Source organism: Diabrotica virgifera, chromosome 3 (genome assembly GCF_917563875.1).
Source record: "Diabrotica virgifera virgifera chromosome 3, PGI_DIABVI_V3a".
NCBI lineage: Eukaryota > Metazoa > Arthropoda > Insecta > Coleoptera > Chrysomelidae > Diabrotica > Diabrotica virgifera.
In genome coordinates this window covers 12,133,881-12,156,095 of record NC_065445.1, presented here as the reverse complement: position 1 = coordinate 12,156,095, position 22,215 = coordinate 12,133,881, and positions in this window count along the sequence as shown.

Sequence of the window (22,215 nt, the reverse complement as noted above, 5' to 3'; positions counted from 1 at the left end):
CTGCGAGAACCATGTAACCGGGGTCATTTAACCTTTTATTTTTAAAAAAGTAAGGGGTCTAAAAGACTAACATTTAACGTGGTTTAATAGCACTTGGAATTATCTTTCAAATGGTTTTTAAGAGAACCTAATATTGTAAAAATTAACGGAATTATAAAAAAAAACAATAATATTTTTTGGAAAAATTTAAAAAAATAAATTTTAAAAAATTTTTGGGGCATACATTTTAATGCTATCAACTTGTTCGGGGGCTCTTTTGATAGATATTTCTAAGTACTTTGACAAATTAATGTTTTATAAGTTTATGTTATAAAATGCGTTATTTTCCCGTTATTTAAGCTTGAATATTTAGATTTGGGTACTCACCGAAAAAAATATACATTCAATTACCTATAATAACTCACTTTTCATTAAAAGGTTTTTATAGTAAGGAGTTTAATTTATTTTTTATTAGCTTCAATTTTGGTAATAATAACTTTTTTGTAAAAACTTATTTCTGAGTTAACTTTGATCTTTAATAACTCAAAAAGTTTTGATTTATTTTAATAACTTTATATAACAAATTTTTCTTAGAATTTGTCTTTCTACTGAATTATGGGTTTATTATAAAAGAAATTATTTTCACTCCTGACGTCACCATAAATTGAGAATTGCTGTACTTATTGTATTGTATTCTCCGTACCATTCTCAAGCTATTCATAATAATAAATAATATATAAATTGCAAAGAAATGATCAACGTACTTCTTTTAATTAGATGGATGAGTTTTTTCCGGGTAAAAGTATGGTGCATTTCAGATCAGAGGCTTTCAATGCGTCACAGTTTTTCGATTTCTTTCTAACGCATTAAGTTGGAAGTGACAGAAAAAGGTACGTCGGTGATTATACTCATTTATAACATTTATTGTAATTATTGATGGATGGCGCTATAATAAAAAAATGTTTACGTATTATCTATGTGACTATAATCTGTACAATTTATACGACTATACAGATTAAAGAACTACCTTTTTATAAATGCAATAAACAGGATTGATTTGATTTTATACCAAATTACAATCATAAATGAATAAATAATTTTTTTCCGATTATAGCGCCATCTATCAACAACTAGAATAAATGTTATAAATGTGTATAATCACAGATGTACCTTTTTTCTGCCACTTGTGACGCATTGAAAAAAACCTCTGAGAAGCACCATATACGGGCGAAACTAATATTTGAATAATACATAATTATTTCGTGACTAATTTTGTGAGAATTTCGAACACCGATCTGTCATTAAAACAGTCAGTCCGCTTCTCATATTAGTCCAAGTAATGAAGCTTAAAATAGGTCAAAACCTCGCAATTTTTACAGAATGGATCGATTTGCTTGAAAATTTGAGAATAAGTAGTGGATAGTCCAAGGATCAAAATCTATATCATGCCGAAAAACGCTTTTACCATGGGGTGGTTGCCACCCCATCTCGGGGGTGGAAATTTGTTCTTATATTTTAATCACAAAAGTTGGTAAAAACGTTCATTCTAAGTAAAAAACGTTCTATACATTTTTTTGATAAAATTGATAGTTTAAGATTTATTCGCTATCGAAAGTATTAGTTTTATATCGAAAAAATCAATGTTTTTAAAAGTTTTCTGCTAATAACTCCAAAAGTTTTGGTTTTATTAAAACAATTTTACTTAACAAAAATGTACCCTTTGAAAAAATAAACAAAACCGTTTTTTTAAATTTTCTTTAAAACCAATAGTAGTCGAGCTATACTTTATTATATGATGGCTCTTCTTCGTCAAATGCTAAATATTGTAGTTTCAAAGTCAAAAGTCGGGAAAACTATGCATTTTTCGAGAATAACTTATTCAAGCTAATTTAAAGTACTTAAAAATATCTATCTCCAGAAATAAAAAAAAGTCTCTAGCTTAAAAATTAAGTGACTTATAATGAAAAGAATAACAGTCCCTATTTTTTTCAGCGAAAAAGTGATCGCAATCAACCCCCTGATCACCACCCTAATTAAAATTAGCCATTGACCTTATTTGGTCTTTTTCATTTATGTATTAGTAATAGGTTCTAGAAGTTTGACTGACTTAGAATGATTAGTTTTTAAAAAACTGGAGTTAAAAGTGAATGACGAATTTTTGTAGTTTGGAAAAAAATGGTCTTTTCTTCAGAATAGCAAGATTAGCATCAGAGATATGAAAAAATATTTAAAAATGAGATTGTAGCTTATTTAATTCCCAAGAACATGGTTTACAAAAATTTTTTCTACGGTAAAAATTGAGTGAGCTATTAACAATTAAATCTTGTAATAACATGCAAAAACCCCCTTTACCAACCCTTTCAAAGTCACCTCTTTTTGCGACTGAGAATTTTAAAAAGATTTAATAATAACAGTCTTATAGATCTTGTAAAAACCAATCAAATTATTTTTACCAAACTTTCTAAGATAAAAAATAAAAAAGTTACGGTTAAAAAATCAATATATTTTTTTGAAAAAAAAAAGAAGAAATACAATTGGAGGCATAATAATATAAGTTAACGGTGTTTTTAGTCATTGGCCTTATTTATTCTTATTTATTTATGTATTATTAATATATCTTAGAAGTTTGACTGGCTTAGAATAATAAGTTTTTAAAAAACTGGAGTTAAAAGCGAATAACGAATTTTTGTAGTTTGGTAAGAAATTCCAGTTTTTTCAGAATAGAAAGATTAGCATCAGAGATAGGAAAAAATGTTGTAATATAAAATTGTAGGTTATTTAATTACCAAGAATCTGGTTTGAAAAATTTTTTCTGCGACAAAAATTGAGTGAATCATAAATGAGTAAGTATATCGAAAAACATTGATTTTTTCTATACAAAATTAACACTTTCGATAGCGAATAAATCGAAAACAATTAAATTTATCAAAAGAATGTATAGAATATGTTTTGCTTAGATGACTGGTTTTATCAACTTTTGCTGTCAAAATATAATAAAAAATTTCCACCCCGAGATGGGGTGGCAACCACTCCCATGGTAAAAGCGCCTTTAGGCATCATATAGATTTTGATCGTTGGACTATCCACTACTTATTCTCAAATTTTTAAGCAAATCGATCAATTCTATAAAAATTGCGAGGTGAAAAGCTTCGGTTCCTGGCCTATATTAGTTTTTTACAACGACGTTTTTATATATTAAAATAGTTAGTATAATACAAGTTAGCGCTCTAAATTGTTTTCTGTCTACTTTCCCAATAATTTGCGCTTTCGTCTTAGAGAGTATTGCTTTCTCTCACGGCGGAAAATCAGCTTATAGCAGAAAACAATTGAATTTTCATCCGGAGTGATTAATTTCACAAAACCGTTTCAGATTTCTAGCTCGATTCTTCAAAGGTGTAATTGAAAAGTGGTTCAAAGACTGAGTGACTGGCGTCAATGCCAAAACTCCTGCGTTTTCTCCATTGTCTTGGATAGAAATTCGAAATTCGATCTGGGAATTAAACTATGTTGGAAAATTTGTTGAAAATGTCTCTATTTCGAAAATTTAATTACGTTTCAATAGAAAATCGGAGTCTTAGGGGGAAAATTGGGAAAAGAGAAGACTTGTTACTTCATTTATATTTAATTTGAGAGTTTTCCTTTTGATTCTTCCCTGTAATATAAATTTAATTAGAGCCAGGTAAATGCATATTACCGAGAATGGTTATACAATATTATACTCTAAAGTCAAGATTGTATTAAGTACATATAGGTTTAGGTAATTATGTTTTAATCTTGTGATGTAAAAGAGCAACACAGTCTTACACAAAATCCATAATCTGAAAGGTTTTGCGTTAAATATTATTAAGTAAGAAATTTCAATATAAAATCAATAAGTTGGAACTCACGGTAACAGTTCAGTAGTCAACTTAAAGGAGTCGTAGTTACGACCGAATCAGGTTGGTCTGAGAGGCCCCCCAGAACATCTTGTTAAGTTAAATAATAAGGCCACATAAGGGCAATGAAAAACACCACATAGGCATAGTTGTGTTGTGTCATAGGCAGCCGTGAGGGCTATAAATGGTATAGCAGATTTTTCACGTTTTTTAAAGCCAGATTCGATAAATGTAGTTAGGAACACAGTGGCTTCGTCCTCTTCTAAAGCCTTCTTGCTCAATTGGTACAGCGACTTCAATAGTGTTACATATTCTGTTATGAGTCTTCATATATTACAAGAGTCGTTTCAGTAATGTGAAATATATAATACAACTGAGTAAGGCTAATAAGCCGATAATTTTCAGGCAATTATCTGAAATTGTTATCTTGCCAAGCATCTAAATTGCGATAATTTTTGTTCTTTTGAATTCTGGAGGAAGAACAGCTAGATGTACTCATAACGTTGCTAAAGAATTTCTTGAGCCATTACCGTATTTTTGTACAGGTGTGTAACTACTATAAATTCAGGACACATTCCTTAGATACTTTGATTATTAAGGGTAAAATTGAAGGAAGAAGGGGTTTTGGTAGACGAAAAATATCCTGACCGAAAGAAACTGAACCGTGTTAAACACACAGACAATTTTAATAAAAGCAGAAAATAGAAACGAATGTGATTCATTAGTGTGGTCGGCACTAGATGAAGAAGAAGATTCCATAGAAGCCAGCTGCTATTCTGATTTGTGTTTGGTTAAGTGCTTCGTTAATTTCATCCAATGAGAAGGCACGTGAGTATTCTGATGTTGCTGGAGTATTTGCTTTAAGTTGTTTAAGAGCTCTTCTTACGGTCGATGTATGATGGCGCTCGGGAGTTCTTAATTAGTCTATAGGCTATCTCATTTGGCTCAGTTTTTGCTTTGCTCGAATGTTGTGCTTTGCTTGCTTCGCCAAGTTTGCGAATCATCAGTTTCCATGCCTTCTGACTGGAGCGGGAGAAGTAGAAATAGTCCATTCTTTCACGGTTTTTGCTCTAAATTTTAAAGAACCGCTTGGATTGACATGAAATTTGGCATACGCATAGCTTACATGTCAAATAAAAAAAGTGGTATGTGCCGATGTGTGCTTTTGCCCTGGGGGTGACTTTTACCCCCTCTTGGGGGTGAAAAAATATATGTCCAAAATAAGTCCGGAAATGGATAAACTGACTAATTTTAAGTAACTATTGTTGTATTGTTCTACAGAGCTTTTTTGCCAAGTCAATACTTTTCGAGTTATTTGCGAGTGAATATGTTTATTTTTCAACAAAACAACCACATTTTTAGACGGTTTTTCGCAAATAACTCAAAAAGTAAGTATTTTGTCGAAAAAAAACGTTCTTAGCAAAAATATAGCCTGTAAAAAAGTAAAAAATGGTTTACGCGTTAGGTCTCTGGACCTCGTAGAACCAGAGTTATAGCCAATGAAAAATAGATTCATATTCACCAAATTTCAAATAGAATATTTCGACGTAAAATATTAAAAAAATTAAGCACTTTTTGGGGAAAACCCATAATAACTTTTTTAAAGTGTTTAAAAAAAGATTTATTTCTGTTTTTATAAAAATATTCTAGCATTAAATTTAAGCAAGTTACGCTCAAAATAAAGTTGGTCCATTTGTTTTGGCAAAAAAAATCGGGAAGACCTTCCCCTAATTAGCAACTTAAATGAAATTAATCGTTGCCGCTCCACAAATTATTTTACAATATGTTGTGTTTATATGATCGGTAAGTTTCATCCACTCAAAGTGCTTATTTTTGAAAAAATTTCGTTTTAAAGTAAAATTTTTAAAAATTTTAATTTTGAAAAATATGCTTTATTTCAAAATAACTTAAAAAATGTTAGAGATACCAAAAATCTCGAAAAACAAAAAAAAGTCAGCATTGCTTTTCTGAATATCATGTATTTTTTTGTTTTTCTGTTAGACAAAAACTGATAAAGATTTGGTGTTTCTAAATTTGCATACATTCGTGATCAGTGACTCGTTCAACCCCTTTTAACTACAGCCCTTTCAAAAATAAGGACTTTAAACCGATGAAACTTACAGATCGTATAAACAATACATACACGAGTCAAGAAACTTGTGAAGTCGTAACGATTAAGTTCATTTGAGATACTAATTAGGGAGTGATTTTCCCGATTTTTTTACAAAAAAAGTTACTATCTTTATTTTGGGCGTAACTTGTTTAATTTTGATGCTAGAAATTTTTTTATAAAACCAAAATGAAGCTTTTTTTAAACACTTTAAATAAGTTGTAATGAGTTTTCCCCGAAATGTGCTTCATTTTTTATTATTTCACGATAAAGTACAGTAGGAAAAATGAAAGAATACCCATGAACGAACATATAAAACACACTGTATTTTCCTGTCACGGTGTCACACAAACAATTGGCCAGCGTAAGTACATATAATAATTATTGTTACATGTACTTGCACTGGACAATTTTCTTTGTGACACGGTGACAGGAAAATACAGCTTGTTTTATATGTTCGTTCATGGGTATTCTTTCATTTTTCCGACTGTATTCTATTTGGAATTTGACGAATATGAACCTATTTTTCATTAGCTATACTCTTGTACTGGGATACTACATATCACGTCTCATAACTCTGCTTCTACTAGGTATAGAGACGTGATATATACACCATTTTTATGGTGAGAATGTTTTTTCGACAAAATACTTACTATTTGAGTTATTTGCGAAAATCCGTCTAAAACCGTGGTTATTTTGTTGAAAAAATGTACATATTCACTGGCAAAAACTCGAAAAGTATTGACTTAGTGAAAAAACTCTATAGAGCAAAAATTACCTAAAATTAGTCAGTTTATCCATTTCCGGACTTACTTTGGACGAATATTTTTCACCCCCAAGAGGGGGTAAAAACCACCCCCAGGGCAAAAGCACATATCGACACCATATTACTTTTTTTCTTTGACTTCTCAGCTATGTGTATGCCAAATTTCATGTCAATCCAAGCGGTTCTTTAAAATTTAGAGGTTTTGCAATATTTTACCGTTAAAGAACGTATGTACTAAAATCAATATTTTGTACGGTAAATTTATATTTATTTATAAGGTCTAGTTGAGGCCATTGACTTCGGTAAGTTGTTTCCAATTTTGGGATCTGCTGATTTCAAAATTTGTTATACAGCTTTAGCTTTCCCCCGTCCAGCCTAAGATGTACTCTTCTCGAAAACTTCGGGTTCGAGGATATGTTTTTTGACAATAACATAACTATTATAAGATAAGGTAACCATTCGTAGAAAACAATCAATACAATCAATGCGTACTCCCTGTTCTCACTAATAGTATGGTTCCCAAACGTGGACCCAAACGTGGTTTATAAAGGCAAACATGGACAAAATCATAATAACCCAAAGATCAATGGAAAAACAAAAATGTTGCACATAAGACTAAAGGATAAAAAGAAAAACGAGTGGATAAGATTGAAAACAAAAGTTAGGGATGTTAGACAAGAAGTTGCAAAATTAAATTGGAGATTTGCCGGAAACAATATAAGACCAATGGAAGAAAATTCTTATAAATTGGACACCGTGGGAATATAAACGAAGCAGAGGAAGACCACAAAAGAGATGGGCAGATAATATCAAGAAGCACATGGCCTCTAGGTGGATGACTGTAGCGACAGAGAGAGAATAATAAAAAAGAATTGTGGAGGCCTATGTCCAAAGATGGACCGAAGAAAGCTAATTAGATAGATAGATTCCTAGAAAATGGTGATCATTTTTGGCCTTTGGGTCAGTGTCCAGTGTCAAGGAAATGCAAGTGCCCTTTGGTGAATTCGGGCCAATTTGCTTTGTTAAAATGTCAACAGGATCTTGGCATGAATTTGTATGCCTATTTCGATTATGACAGGTCGACGTTGGCTATGGGGAAAACTAGGGAGTACGGTTCGGGAGCTTGGTAGTGGTTACTTCACTGAGTAACTCGAAACCCAATAAAGATCGGGGTTGTAGTCTTTTACTTCATAGTTTGAGAACGATTTCTGAAGTGGAAATCGAAACGTCAAATAAACTTAGTTTTAAAGTAAAATTGTGGCTTATTCCTAACAAAATAGTAAATTGCATTGGGGAATCGTAATGACAATGCTACACAGTGTAGCCACACAAAAAGAATTAAGAAAGTACTTTTTCGTCTGTGTAACGAATTTGTTCACTAAACGTTAAACAACCCTTGTATTATTATTCTTCTTCAGGTGCCATCTCCGCTACGGACATTGGCAATCATCATAGCTATTTTAATTTTTGAGGCAGTAGCTCTAAATAATTGTTTTGAGCTGCTTCCAAACCATTCTCTCAGGTTCTTCAACCATGAAATTCGTCTTCTTCCAATGCTTCTTCTGCCATCTATCTTTGCCTGCATTATGAGTCATAGGATGCCATACTTCTCGCCCCGCATCATATGTCCGAGATACTGTGGCTTCTTTTCTTTAATTGTAAGTTCAACTTCCTTCTCTTTACCTATTCTTCTCAGTACTTCATTGTTCGTGACTCTATGTACCCAGGAAATCCTCATAATTCTTCTATAGGTCCACATTTCAAAGGCGTTAAGTCGTCTCATTGTCTCTACATTTAACGTCCATGATTCCACTCCATAGTATAGTACACTGTAGACGTAACATTTTGTTAGGCGCACTTTAAGAGCTAATGTTAAATCTTTGCTACATAGGACCTTTTTCATTTTTATAAAATTCGAACGTGCTTTTTCGATTCTGACTTTTATTTCTGCAGTGTAGTAACTATTTTCTGTTATAAGTGTTCCTAAGTAAGTGTACTTTTTTACTCTTTCGATCTGCTGGCCCTCTACTATCAAGATTTCGTTAGTATTATGGCTGTTTTTACTAATTTTCATAAACTTCGTCTTTTTGATATTGAGAGAGAGTCCGTACTCTCTACTACACCTTACTATTTTACTCATGAGTCTTTGCAGGTCTTGTAAGCTATCGGCTATTATTACTATATCATTTGCATTTACTGTATGCAGCCTTGCCTGATTCCTCTTTTTATTTCCATTTCTTCAGATGTTTCTTTTTCAATTCTTACTATTGCTCGCTGATTGTAATAGAAGAGTGTTATTAGTATTAAATCTCTTTCATCTAGGTTTTTATTTTTTAGGATTTCCATGAGTCGATCATGTTTTACTTTATCAAACGCTTTATTGTAGTCTATAAGACAGACGTAAAGAGGATGGTTAACACCCAAACATCTCTACATCTCTGTGCGGGACCCATATTGAGTGTCGCTAATATCCAGCTCCAGTTTAGACTATATTCTGGCGTGGATAATTTTCAATAGAATTTTCAAGGTATGTGACATTAAGCTTATGGTTCGGTACTCACTGCATTCTTTGGCATTCACTTTCTTTGGCAAACACACAAATGTTCATTTCTCTAGGGATGATTCCTGTAGTATAGATAGCGTTGAACAGTTCTACTATTATGTCCAGGTTTTTCTCGTTGACCAACTTTATCAGCTCGCTAGATAATTCATCTGGACCAGCAGATGTATTGGTTTTCATAGAGTTTATTGTCTGACCAACCTTGTATTATTATTATTACACAACTATAAAAATTAATTTTGTACAAATTAAACTATATAAAAAATGTAAAACCCTCAAAAGAGTAAATATTTAAATTAAAACATATCCCAATTAAAATTGTTAAATTAAACATCATCCAAATTAACTAATCAGTTTTAAATTGCATTCCGTGTTCAAATGTTAATTGATAGCTGCTGCAGTTGCTGTACTAATATAACAGCTGTAAAAATATTGTTAATTACTAGCAGAAATTTCATTTGGGTCTGGCGAGTCCGACCAATTCTCTTTGCTTTGCTCGCTACACTACGATTTCGCTAAATTGTTGTTGTAATTTTAACACATTTCATTAACAATAAATCCAATTTTGTATTGGATATAATTAGAGATATTAGTTGAGAATACCATATAGATATAATAATTATATGGATAAGTAAAATTATTGGCTAAAACTCGTAAAGTGAATGTGAATATAAAAGCAAATATATAAAATGATGAAGGTTTATCATTCCATACATTTCTGGGCAACTATATACACGCATTAGAAGATGAAGTAGCAGGCATAAAAATAAATGGCCTACCCATATGTGAAATTAGATACGCCGACGACACAATACTAATAGCAGAAACTATTACAGATCTACAAAGAATTTTAAATAAGGTTGTTGCAACAAGTGAAGAATTTGGTCTGTCACTAAACATAAAGAAAACGAAATTCATGGTTATATCAAAGAAAAATATTAGAAACATCAATCTACATGTAAATAATAAGACGATAGAACGAATTCAGAATTATAACTATTTAGGGACGAACATTAGTGAAACAAACGATTATACCAAAGAAATCCGAATTAGAATAGAAAAGGCTAGAAGTGCATTCACTAATATGAAACAAATATTGTGCAGTAGAGACCTCAGACTAGATCTTAGAAAGCGAGTACTAAAATGTTATGTATTTTCTGTTCTTTTGTACGGTGTGGAGACATGGACTCTAAATAAACAATGCCTTAATAGATTGGAAGCATTTGAGATGTAGACGTATCGAAGAATGCTGAGAATCTCCTGGACAGATAGACTAACCAATGAGGAAGTACTAAGGAGAATACAGAAGAGCAGGGAGATACTGGATTCCATCAAAATAAGGAAACTTCAATACTTGGGTCATATAACACGTGGTGACAGATATGAACTCCTAAAATTAATTATGCAGGGAAATATTCAAGGAAGGCGCAGCATAGGTAGGAGAAAAATGTCCTGGCTGAGAAATCTCAGAGAATGGTTTGGATGCAGCTCAACTGAACTCTTTCGGGCTGTAGTGTCGAAAGTGAGAATAGCAATGATGATTGCCAACCTTCGTCGCAGAGATGGCACGTAAAGAAGAAGATATACACGTGTTTCGGCCTTCTTGGACCTCATCAGTATAGTGTAGCAAGTTAAAAAAGTTGTATGTTAACTTGGGAAAGGATCACTACAGGAGCAATGTTACCATTTTTGGTCATATTGTTAGAAAACCCGCATATCGCAGGGCTGAAAGACAACTAACTCTGCCAAGGAGATAAGGCTACCTGAGTTTTTTAAAAACAATTCTTAACTCAATTTTATATCAGACCATATTTTCTAACGTTTATTATGAATTATGACTGATGCTACAACTTTTGCTTCTTTCGTAATTATAGAGCATGGCCTGTTATTTTTCTATTAGTTTTCTTTAATTTAATACTATATATTGTTTCTACTGCTTGTTTCCAGCTGATTTTTTATAATTCTATAAAATTCTTAATTAAATGTGGCAATAGGTCACAACAAACTAGAACGATATATTAAAATGACGACATCGTTTCCTATTCCACTGTCATGAGCTAATTATTCCAGACCAGAGACTCCACGGAGACAGAAGCTCTATACCGAGAGACAAGTACATAGTCTATTTAATGGGAAGCTATACCGAAAAAGCTGATGGTTCGATAGTCACTAGATCTCTTTGCATTTGATTTTTAAGATGTCACAAAAGTCAACAGCAGCCAGTTGGTATATAGCCAGTTTCATAAATGTTATTAAAAAGATAAAGAGGAGATCTTTTACCTGAGCTTTCGAGAAGCTTTATTTTACTCAGTCCGTCGCTTTCTGGTCTTTGCTAATCTTATTGCCCATTCAATTTCGCCGATAGTTATGTCAGGGCCTGTCACTACTTCTTTAATTCCAAGATGGCGACTTTGCTCATTAAACAGTTCCTCAATATACTCTTTCTATCTGCCACTTTGTTGTCCCTATAAACGAGGTTATTTTTATGTATTTTGTACTAACCCGTTACTTCTTTTATTTCTTTATACATATTCCCTAACAATACAAAGCATTCCAGGAATGTACTATCAAAGTTCTATTAATGTTTGAATGCCCTAGACATTCAATGAACATTCGGTGAACATCTGATTAAATTATTGGTGGAATGTTACCACAAGACATTCTGTGAACATACTACCAATGTTCTATAATTTAAGAGAGGCCATTTACTATTCAATCTGCGTTCATTTTCAAATTTGCCACGCGTGTATCTATGTATTAGGCAATCCAAACCACGTGTCTTCTGGTTCTGCTTGGCATACAAAAAGTTACAGAGGTTATGTTTGTAATATCTATTTTTCATTGTTTATCGTCGTATTTTGTCTATTTTGGATTCATTTGGATTTCGTTCGCTGTATTTTGTGAACTTTATAAACTTTACCACAATGCAAAGTGATTATTTAAGGAAATTATTATAACTCCAGATGTTATTGGAGAAAGGTAGGGGAAACAATTTTTATTTACTGTTCATTTTTCTCTGATATTTATCAATATTAATGAATTTTGTAAGTACAGTGGAACCTCGATAAGTCGGATTAATCGGGACCGCGGCCGATCCGGGTTATCGAAAATCCGGGTTAGCCGGAGAATATAATAAAGGTTAATAAAATACTTTATACTTACAGGTGACCTCCATTCTCCATTATACTTGTTAAAACATGAAATACATATGGATAATATATCTAAATTACATACAGTTGTATACAGTACATACATCTATTGTTCATTTCTTGGTAAAAATCTCAGTGAAACTGAAAACATGTTTGATTTGTCTGATGAAAATCGGTCCGGGTGAGCCGGACTTCCGGGTTATCGGAGGCCGACTTATCGGGGTTCCACTGTAATAACATTATTTCTTTTATTGTTTTAGATATTTATTGAAGCTGAAAATAATTGGGGATTTAGATCCATATACAATTCAGTCAGAAATGGATTTTACAGTAAAGTGCCTTCCACCAAATTACTATTATAGATATTTATACATATCTGGTGGAGTCTCACAGTTACTACTCTAAGTAGCAGATAAAAGCATACAAAAGCCTTCAGGCACATAAATATTTTACAACTGGATTTGTTTTTAAAGTTGGAATAAAGTTGGAAGTCACGAGCAACAACTTCATAAGTACATACAAGAATATTGAGGAAATCCAGCTCCTCGATACTACTGGGCAAACTAGAAGATTGAAGAGGACAAAGCCTTTTGAACTAGTTTTAGTGATAGGTGATAGTGAAAAGCAGAGCATAGTGCTTGTGTGCCTGTGTGTGTTAGAATAGTGCGGTTCGAAAAGCAGAGCATAGTGCTTGTGTGCCTGTTAGATTAGATAAGAGACGCTATGGGGTAAGCTCTTCATTTTAAGGAACAGTAGTAATTTAGATTAAATTAAAATTGCTCATTGGTCAGTTATAACCAGACTGTAATTGTAATGTACAATTCAATACAATGAATCATCATCGTAGTGATGATTATGGAAAAAAATATATGACAAGACTTTGTGCAATAAAAATGTTTATCTTTATCAAGGATGTATTATTTGGTATGGCCACATATACTCCTGGTATATCGTCGGTGATATGACAATACCTCATATCTGCTTTTTCATGAATTTTGTATGAGACGAAAAACCATTTTTATGGTCATCTGTTTTCACATGTAAATTTTGACATGTTTTGTAGTAAATAGATAGTTGAATTTACTACAAAACATGTCAAAAAATATCATATGAAAATAGGAGGTGACTGTAAAAAAAGTTTTTAGTCTCTCTTACAAAACTCATGAAAAAAGAAATTGGAGGTATTATGTCACATCAGCGACTATATCCAGGGAATGTATAAAAAATATACTGTGAATGTCCAAAGAACATTCGTAGACATTCATGGAATGTTCCAACAAGACATTCAAGGAATGTTTAAAATGCTGACAAAGGACTTTGCTGGGACATTTAGGGGACATTCTTGTGCATTTTAGGACATTCCAGGAAGGTTTTCAATATCCTGTGTGTACATTCTAGGAACATATATGAAATGTTTGGTGTTATTAGGGTTAAACGCATCATGTTTCCCTGTAACTCTGCAATTTCCAATCATTTTTTTTCAAAGTTTGTTTCTTTTGCAGCTTGTATTTTCTTTCTTATTTCTTTATTCAAAATTATATATTTCAACGTTCTGTTTCTTAAATTTGCGTCTTTCGTTGATTATAGATTCAAACTCTCATCGTTTATGCATTGTTGCTTTTGATATTTTTCTAATTCTATAAAATTTTTAATTAAATGTGGCAATACGTCACCACAAACTAAGTATTGTATTACAATGACGACATCGTTTCGGATTCCACTGTCACGAGCTAATTCCAGTCTAGAGACTCCACGGAGACTAAAGCTCTATACAGAGAGACAAATAGTCTAATCGGAAGCTATATCGAAAACTTTTCGCTGATAGTTATAAAATAATAAAAGTTTAATATACTTTGACAACTTCGGTGTATTCAAATCCACTAGAGAGATTCCTCGGCTCCCAGAGTCGATTCGGAGATATAAATCTTTTCGAAAAGTTTGGTTGGAGTTGTACCAATATTTACCGAATGTTTTTATCTGTTTGTGATTTTAAAAAAGTAGGAAAAATTGAAAATGTGTTTTAGTTCTCATATTTTAAAATATATTAAGGATATTTTCTGTCTACTAAAAAGGGATGGTTCCCTGGGTTGGCTGTATACCATATAGTTAAAAAACTCTAACATCGAAGTAAAACAACTTCTTTGTAATAGGTATAATATAATAAAATTATAAAAAATCCCAATGGATTGTATAAAATGTGTGTGCCAAATCAAATGATGAGTGGTATCCAGAATCGTGATGGCAACACACATTATTGAAATGAGTGATACTTGTCTTTTCTTGACTCTATTAACAAATTATTGTTATAACTGTAACTGTAATGGTACATCGAAATGTTCAATACATTTATTATTATTTTCTCGGTTTTTTCCTTGTTTTCCATTTGTTACTAATGGTAGGGGAGACCAAGCGGGGATTTTTGCAGTTACTCGAGCGCGTCAGATTATCATATGGGGAGAAACCTGGTTCCCTGCAGATGAGCTTCTATCATATATTGGCTCTTAACACAGGGAAGTTCGTTAAGGGGGGCCCGAAAAAAAAATCTATCCTTAAAGATACTCGAAATTGTCAGATTAAGATAACGTAAGTTAAGTATATGCAAGAGAGTGTATGTTTAAAAAATCTGACGATTTAAGCAGGGCGTATGAAAAAAAAAAAGCGTGAGTCAAAAAGTTTCACAAAAGAACGTCAAATCGAAAAACTAAAAAATACTTGATACCAAACATGACCCCCACGGAGAGAGGTGGGGGGTAAATTTAAAATTTTAAATACAAACCCCGCGATATATCGCAAAATGAACATCAGATCGAAAAACTGCAAAATACAATTTCAAAATATTTTTGAAAAATCTATTGAATGGTACCAAACACGACCCCGCACGGAGTTGGGGTGTGGGGTTACTTTAAAGTCTTAAATGGGACCCCCAAATTTTTATTGCAGATTTGGATGCTTTTCGTAAAAATAAGCAAATTTTATTCGAGACATTTTTTCGAATTATGGATAGATGGTTAATTATAACAGTATAACCATTTAATTAATTATTATAATTAACTAATTATTAATAATAATAATTATTATAATTAAACAGTATAACCATCTAATTAAGCAGTATAACCATTAACTAACTTCGGAAAAAACGATTGTTCGAAATGGAAAATTAAATTAAAAAAAAGAATGTGTGTGTACTTTGTACGCACGTAAGATGTTATACTTCTATTATATGATTATATGATTATAAACGAAATTAATATACTTTTTATTTATATTTTATTTAAATATTAAATTAATTTATACTTACTACTTCTCAAACATTTTTATTAAGACAGTGCCAAAAATTAAAATAATAAATAAATAAAACACACACAAACACATTAAAAATGCCACAAATGATTTCTGAACATTAATTGTGGGAAAAATTTTTAACTAAATACGTATTTTCTGAAAATAAAATTATATAATAAATATACTTACAATCATAAAATGTATAAAAAAAATAAAAAAATAAAAGTTTCTATTGGGATTCGAACCAACTTACCACGCGGCTGGTATTTGCGTTGTATTGGGATTCACTCGCATTAAAACATCGCCACAGAGACAGCTTGTCATTATGTGCTAAGATGGTCTAACTAAACAGATTAACCTTTTGACATTTTTAACTTATGTAAATCAAATTATTTTGATTGTGAATTGAAATGATTTAGAATTGAAAAAATACAATAAAACATAGAGTAAGAAAACAATATATTAGGTGAATATTGATAGAAATTTTGATGGTAATCAAATTATGTAAATAAAAGTATTACATACTAAATACTTATGTATTTTGGTAGGTTCAAGGTAGGTATCGGAGTCCGTATAACGACTAATAAATTTCGCAATCACTTGCGTCGTGCAAAGTGGCTATGTTCAAATATCATAACAAAATTTGATCAACTATTTATAAAACACTTACCAGTGAAAGATTCTTTAGCTTTGAATAAGCGAGATCTGCGGCACTCATACTAGTCACAGTTTGATGAGCTTTCACGTTGGCATGCAACAATCATCTCTTCTATGTAAATAAGTCCAAAAATATAATATGAAAACTATTTAAAAGGCAGTATAACCATTAACTAACTTTTTGTTTGTTGTTTCTCTTCCTATAAATTTTAAAACGCAACAAGCATACATTATAACCAAACCACAGTCCCACAACTGTGCCACAGCTGCCATATTGGATAATTTTTGTCATGTCATTTGAACATATAATCAGAACAAAGTTATAATGCGCATGCGCCCGGTCGCTAGGTTTTACCATATAAAATTTCACCGTCATTACACCCGTAAAGAAGTATAACTTCAAAAATGGAAAGTTTCCACTGAAATGGAAAATTTTACTTAACTTTTTTTGGTTTTAGGACCTACTCTTCGCAACCCAATAGGTACCCATAACGCTCGAGTGACTGCAAATTTAGCATACTTTGCTCCCCTACCATAATGATCATATTGATCATAAGGGTTACGTGCTACAAAAGTAACTGAGTCAATAGAGAACAATTAGAAAAAAATTAAAAATTTCTTAAATTTTGAGAGTGGTCCGTTTCCTCTGACGCGCAGTCTATATGGAGCATGTCATGTAAGTAAAATCTTGTATGAATTTTATAGCGTACAGTAATATAGTGCTCATGATCTAAATTCACTACTAATTACACAAAACCTTACCGTATTATTAAAACAACTGGCATTTCCAGACGTCGAAACAGTCCCTCTCGGCCGGCTTCACTTTAATCCGATTCAAATGTCCATTAGCAAACGCAGTTTACGTAATGTTCCATTCGATCAATTAGTGGGCGCTGGAATCAAACCCATGCTGATGCTGATTCGAGCGGTAGACATAAGGTGGACCGTATTGTATTGTAATGCATTCTGTCAATACCCACTAGACGGTTCGTCCGGATGTAAGTCAAAACAATTGACAGTGGAGATGGATCCACCGCGACTTAATTGATATTGATGCCATTGTCGATGTCCTACCGGTAACGGTAAATAAAATCAGGGCCGTCTTATGGTTTGTAATCTACAGAGATGTAATAGGGATGTTCACAAAAAATTAAAAAGTCATTTCAAACATGTAAAACGATTAAGAAACACCCTAGGAATAATTGTCCAAAATTTCAACAAAATTGAAAAAGCCTTTCTATAAAAAATCTTTATTAGAAATCTAGCATTATTTTAAATTTCAAGAACGCTTCTCTATTGGCCTGACGTCACTAGTTGCATACCCCAAGCGCGTACCATTCTCATAGTGTTACTGTTTACCTATTTGACGTTTCAGGTTATTTTATTTTGTTCTCTTCTTGTTTTATCAGGGTTAAAGTGGAGTTTTATAGTGAATTTGTTTAGTTTAAAGTGGATAGACTGTTTGTAAGGGCATATTTTGGGTTTTACAAAAATAAACAAATAAAATGGAAGAAGGTTTTCAGAAAGCCGATTCGTATAAACTACCGACTGTAGTGTAGATGTAACAATGGTGTATGATTTATTGGCATCTTGTAAAAAAATAAATCTACCACAGCTTTACTGCGTGTATATTCCATATAATTTTCCATGTCTTCTTTAAGCTAAAAAAATAAATGCTTAATACTCCACAAAAAAAAATAGAGAAAGTTGTATTGTACGCATTGTACGCATGCATATTGTAGACATACATTGGCTGGTTATTACTTTACCTTGGTTAGGTGTATTAAAAATATTTTTATTCTTCTTCATGTGCCTTGTCCGTTGTGGACGTTGGCTATCATCATGGCAATTTTAATTTCATTTGAGGCGTTTCTGAATAACTCGATCGATTTTTGTCCAAATCATTGGCGTAAGTTTGTAAGTCATGAATGTCTTTTCTTCCGGGTCCGCGTTTGCTCTCTATTTTACCTTGCGTTATCAGTTGGAGTATACGATATTTATCATGCCTCATGATATGACCGAAATATTTAAGATTTCGTTTCTTAATTGTAAAAGAGATTTCTTTTTGTTTTCCCATTCGACGCAATACCTGTACGTTGGTGTGGGTCGCCCAGGATATTTTGAGGATACGTGGGTACACCCACATCTCGAATGCCTCTAGCTTTTTCATTAATGTTTCCATTATTGTCCAGGCCTCTGCGCCATATAGCAAGACCGGAAATAATAACATTTTAGCAGCCGCATTTTTAGTGGGAGAGATATTATGTCGCAATGGGTGAAAATATTTCTCATGCATGTTGTTAAATGTTGCTATGTCCTTTTCAACTCTAGATCTTATTTCGGTTGTTTCGTATTTCGAGTTGACAACTGTTCCAAGGTAAAAAATATTTTTGAACTTGGGTATTATACATTTTCATTTCAACCAATCTTTTCACTAAATTATTAATGATTTTAATATAATATAAAGTCATACCTACATCCACATGTAGTTATTTCAAGGTTTACTTTTACTGTATATATTACTAGAATCCCGTTTTTAGGAATATCCCAGTTTAAGGAATACAAATTTGAGGTCCCGAAACTTTTTCATTTACTCTTTAAGGGGGTAGGTGCAAAATCTTGGTCCAATGCTATTTAAATTCATTCATTTTTTTCGAATCCTGAGAAAATTAATAAGTATTTTTGAAAAATGTAAATGCAGAAAGAACAATTACATTATTACCAAGGGCCGAAAGTCTCTGTAAAACTTCTAAATTGTTTATTTTATTAAGTTAGTTCTTTAAGTTAGTTATTTTAAGTTCTAGCTGCAACAAACCATTTCTTTTTCTGTTTTAAATTGGCTGGAACGGTAATAAAAATCTTGTCAGAACTGTTTTTTGATGTATTTACACACCCAGGAACAAAACATCACTTATTTGGCTTTATTTTTAATAATTAAATACGTAAAAAACTGCGCACATTCAAATACACTGAGTAAATAAGTATACAAAACTAGTCGTCGATCAAAGACGTTACGACTGCTGACGTCACAGACCGTAGCCTCGCTGCAGGGTACCGTTATTCTAGTCTCCAAAAAAATCAACATTATGAACTCATTTATCTTAAAAATATACATTTTTAAACAGTTTTATGATTGTTACGTTTTTATATACCTTGTAATCTATTGAATTTAACTGTATTTAAAAATTAATGAACATCCCTATTGATGGAGTTTCAAATTCTGCATATCCAAATAAAGGCCTTAAGCTATCTTTTTTAGAATCTATGGAAATTAATAAACTGAAAAATACAGATATAATTCTGAATGACCATCTCTAGACAGCTTCCCACTCCTCAACCTCTTCAGTTAGAGACTTAAAAAGGCAAACACATTGTAAATTATATCACTTGAGAAAGGCACTCTGCCCAAACAGCTGTAGTCACATAGTTGTAAATAATAAATTTTGTGGAAGTATAGAAAACAAAAGTTTTCAGTGTTTTATTGTGAGCTACAGAGATGTATTAACAACAAAGAAGTCTCACAAGAATGGAAATTATCGTATATGCCACGTCAACAATATACAAAGAGGAGATCGAAAACAATGTGACAACTACTACCAGGCACGTAGCCAAGGCAGGGTTCCATGCGGCCGGACCCCTCCCAAAACTGTCTCGGATTTGGTACCAAGGCAGCAAGTTTATCCCCAAGTCATTATTATTTTTTTGGAAAAATAAACGAAATTATTATTATTTTTTACTAGGATTATTTCTATTTTTATTCAGTGTACGGATCAATTTATATCCAATTTAAACATCAGATTTACCAAAAACGAAAGTATTCTATCAGCATTTCAAATTCTTTTACCTTTTACTTTTTATAGAAGACCAGGTGTATCTAATGTTGTTCTGAAGCTATTTCCTTGTGGCATTTTTATAATGAACTATTTTAAATGGGAAATAAGCCACAATTTTACCAAAAAATGAATTTATTAACTTTTCGACACCCGACTTGGGCGTCGAAACGTTATTAAATTCATTTTTTTTGGTAAAATTGTGGCTTATTTCCCATTTAAAATAGTTCAGGTGTATGTACTCTTTTCTATGGAATCCTATATTTCGTTAGTAGTCACTAACATCGCCAGGGACGCTAAAATTATATTAAAGATAAAATGGTGAAATTAGGCATAAAAAAACTACATATATGTAGATGTTATATCTTACCCTAGTAAGTTGTTTTTAATACCTAATTTCACCATTGTAGCTTTAATATCATTTTAGCGTCCCTGATGATGTTAGTGACTACTAACAAAATATAGGATTCCGTTCTAGATTCCGATTCCGTACATTCTATCTTGCACTTAGTAAAGGTAATTTGAAAATTTTTAAAAATATAAGTTTGGCATGGTTAAAATAATTAGTTTAGAAATATTTGTCAAAAAGTTTACACTGTACACAAAAGTTTGTTGTCATTCTTCTTAGACGGCTAAGGCATAAGTAGCATCGTAGCATACTGTCAGTTTTCTTTCGATAGGATTATTCGGTTTAGCATAGCAATCTTTATGCTTGTACATAGACGGCTTATGTTACTATCGTTAACACTAAAGCGTCGTAATGTTTACGACAGGATACCTAATTCACACACTTCTGTACAAAATTTAACTGACGTTTGTACACCAACGTTACTCTAGTACTAAAAAACTCTGGAACCCAAGTTCTTGGGATTTTCCGTTGCTCAGAAATTTCGCAGAAAATAATTCGCCGTCGTATATTTTAAGAGTATTAGTATTCTAGGGTTAAAGTAGTTTTTTGAAGTTATACTTCTTTAGTCGCGACTGAGATTGAGGGTGAATTTATATTGATCTGCGCGCATGCGCACACCGACAGTTTGGTATTAGTCTTTATACGGGCTCTGATTGGGTGTTGAAATGATCTGTCAATAATTGTTCAATATGGAGGTTATCGGTAAACAAAAATGTTGTATAATATATTAGTTTTTATTGTTGTGAGGACAGAAATAAAATCAAATTTATAATTATAGTGACTTTTTAAATAGTTTTGAAAAGCCACAGGTACGTAATTCTAAATGTTTCAGTTGTATTCCAATAAAAAATTATCTTCATACCTATTTGGAAAATGTAAAAAAAAATAATGTCCTTACCTAGTACTTGCTATGCTATACCCATAGTAGAAAATGCTTTAATTTACATAATCTGATTACGAACAAACTTTCTACAAATTTTTATCTAATGTATCGTTTTCTTACTCTATATATTGTTGTATTTTAATTCGACAAAAGTCAAACTAATAAAAATTCATATAAACAAAATGTCAAAAATTGTTCAGTTTGTGTATATTCCCACATGTCGTATACGCGAAGGTAGTGCAGTTTGAAATCGCTTCAACTCTCGTACGGCGGGATACACGGGAAGTAGGTTCAAGCCCAATGCAAGTTATATAATTTTTTTTATTTTTTTTATAGATTTTATGATTGTAATTATATTATTATATATATTTTTTTTTTCAGAAAATACGTATTTAATTAAAATTCTTGGCAACAATTATTGTTCAGAAATCATTTGTGGCATTTTTCAATGTGTTTGTGTGTGTTTTATTCTTTTATTTTTTTTTAATTTTTGGTATTGTTTTAATAAAAATTTTTGGAAAGTAGTAGAGAAACTGTTTAAAGTATATTGATTTCGTTGAAATCATATAATAGAAGTATAACTTCTTACGTGCGTACAAAGTACACACACATTCTTTTTTTTTTTTTCAAATTTTGCATATGGATCTAAAATTTATTCTGAATATTTTTTCAATACCTTACCGGCCAATCGAACAAAAAATTTGAGTTGTGTTTG